The sequence below is a fragment of the Octodon degus genome, unplaced genomic scaffold (genome assembly GCF_000260255.1).
Source record: "Octodon degus isolate 3935 unplaced genomic scaffold, OctDeg1.0 scaffold00054, whole genome shotgun sequence".
NCBI lineage: Eukaryota > Metazoa > Chordata > Mammalia > Rodentia > Octodontidae > Octodon > Octodon degus.
This window is the reverse complement of record NW_004524630.1, coordinates 252,345-254,758: the sequence shown is the minus strand read 5'-3', so window position 1 is coordinate 254,758 and position 2,414 is coordinate 252,345. Positions and strand designations below refer to the sequence as shown.

The window sequence follows — 2,414 nt, the reverse complement described above, 5'->3', positions numbered from 1 at the left end:
AATAAGCGCGCTTCCCTTGCAAGTGCAAGGGCGAAATTAATACCCGGAAAAAAAAAAAAAAAAAAAAAAAAGAAGAGGCAGGATTAACATGTTATAAACTGCATGTAATTATTACTCTACCACATTTATATACAAATGTAGCTGACATTTGGACCATTAAGTTCATTCTCTGACATATTTGAATCTCAACAGCTTGCAGTAAGCCACCAAGGTATCATCCTCCAGCCCTTAGCTCAAATACCTTCTCTAAGTAGCTTGGTCAGCACAATTTACTACCATGCAACTAATCATTTATACTGTAATGTGGAAATTATAAAGCCTATTCTATACTTCATTTGTTTGTTGAACATTTGAAATATGTGTACATTCCACTGAGTTATTTCATGTGTATGAAACATTGTTCCAGGTTGAAAAAAAGCATATGAGCAAAACAACATTCATCAAGGTTTGAGGGGTTAAGGCCCCTATGCTAAAAATAAAAATCCTTTATTTTCCATCATTAGGACTGATTATTTTTATTATAGTGCAAATATCCTTAGGATGGGTTAATATAGTTAATACTATGAATAGCAGACTATTTTCTTATCCTTAGGAAAGCAGTAACTTAAAAAGTTGTAAGCAGAGATGCACTTTTAGCCTGGAAAATGAGGAGAGGATGGATGCAAATCCTGGAGAGCTATCTGGAGAGGAGAGGTGGAAAAGAGAATGAAGGCCCTGGCTGTTGAAAGAGCACAGAACCAAAGAGGGAATAGGCAGAAAGACGTGCAAGGCCGCGAACGACTCTGCACTACAGGCTTGGTCCTGGGAGGTTATGAGAGACGGGAGAGGCACTGAATACAAGTGCGGCCACAAGAGTGAAGGGAGAAGGAGAGAACCCTGCTCCCCGCAGCACACTTTTGAACTGCTAAAGTAATCTGCTAACTTACTAAGTTTTTTTACTTACTTATATGACGAGTCACAAGATGGTTCACTTCTCTGCACTGCAAGGAGATTTTGTAGACAGAAAAAGAAAATTACTGTTCATTGGTGTCTTTCACATACTACTTGCAAAAACGTCAATCAGCATTTCTTGGTAGGTTTTTATTCCCTGCTACCATTTTCTCCGTTTCGACCTTCCATGGGTCCTGGGAGCATAAAGTGAACATTAAAACCCAGGCACTCTCTTACCTTGCTCCCCGTGCTGCACACATTCTGCGCTCAGGAGCACACAGTAGCGTGCAGCTCCACAGAGGCATGTTTTTCAGCTGTGCTTTTACTATGACCTTTGTCTGAGGCTTTAATGGCCCTCTTTTAACCTTCTCCTTTAGGATTTGTTTAGTTCATGTTGCCTCCTCCAAGAAGACTTTAGTCTGCCTAGGCACCTCTGTTAACGCTCCAGAAGCACTCTTACAACCTTCTGTTGTAGAGCTTACTGTGCCGTACTGTAATGATGAGATTGTAGAGTTTACAACATATCAAGCACTCAGTAACACGTACTTGTTGAATGAGTTGTTTGCTAGTCTTCACATCATTCGTCTTTCCACTCAAACACCATCTAACATTTTTGTGTGCCATCTAGACCTCTAAGAGAATTTTACAAAATGTTTCTGGGTTATGATATTAAAGCAAGGCTTTTTGTTTGTTTTTTTAGTACATGTCCATTGGAATATTAGCATAGCCTGCGTCAATTATGGATGAACCTTACTACATGAAAATCTAGCCAAATAGAAAGTTCTGAATAGAAATGAATATTACTAATTAGAGCTCAGCTCAAAGTCAAAGTGATTTAGTATTTATTCTTTTCTTCCAATAAATGTAAAACATATAATGAGTAGCCAGTAAATTGTAACAATCAGTGTTGGGGATGCAGCTCAGCAGTAGAGTGTTTGGTCAGTATGCATGAGGCCTTGGGTTTGATTACCAGTAACACAAAAGGTTCCAAAGCTCTGCTTAAAATGTTTTACTTATTTCTGCATACTTTTTTGAGTTTCTTTGCATATGAGTATCTTTTATATAAGTTTCTGGTTTTGGAAAATAGGATCTGAAATAGTGTATTAGCCTGAGAAATACTGCATTTCTCAATCAACAGTGATTCCAAACACTGTTAGTACACCTCTTTCTTCTCATTGAATTAAGCAAAAGTAGCTGTAAATTTATCCTATTTTGTATATATAAATACAAAATGATCTTTCCTTTGTATCCTTTTTTCTTTTTTTTTGTCCTGTCAGATGTGAATATTCTATTGGTATCTAAATACTATAGGTGTCTGAATTCAACTAAACAATCTAACACTGTCTAGCAGTCTATAATATTAGTGGGTTATCCTCAGAGGTTATTGACTTGAGCCTTTTACAGCTCATCGTATTAATACGGATTTACTTTATATACCTCGTTTTTATACTTTTCTGCTGGATGGTTAAGACTAAGATATAGCA

The 2,414-nt window shown here is 37.2% G+C and overlaps 1 protein-coding gene across 9 annotated transcripts in view; it reads right to left on the bottom strand.

The window, feature by feature from the left end:
- The window catches only part of LOC111817293 (fibrous sheath-interacting protein 2-like), a 21,748-nt gene that overhangs the window by 11,723 nt on the left and 7,611 nt on the right, over positions 1 to 2,414 (bottom strand). For 3 of the 9 annotated variants that reach the window (XR_002821530.1, XR_002821534.1, XR_002821531.1), the window contains one exon: positions 944 to 980. The exons of the other annotated variants lie outside the window; for them this stretch is intronic. The gene's annotated coding sequence lies outside the window, so the exon portion shown is untranslated. The remainder of the gene's footprint in view (positions 1 to 943; positions 981 to 2,414) is intronic. 9 annotated transcript variants of the gene reach the window in all.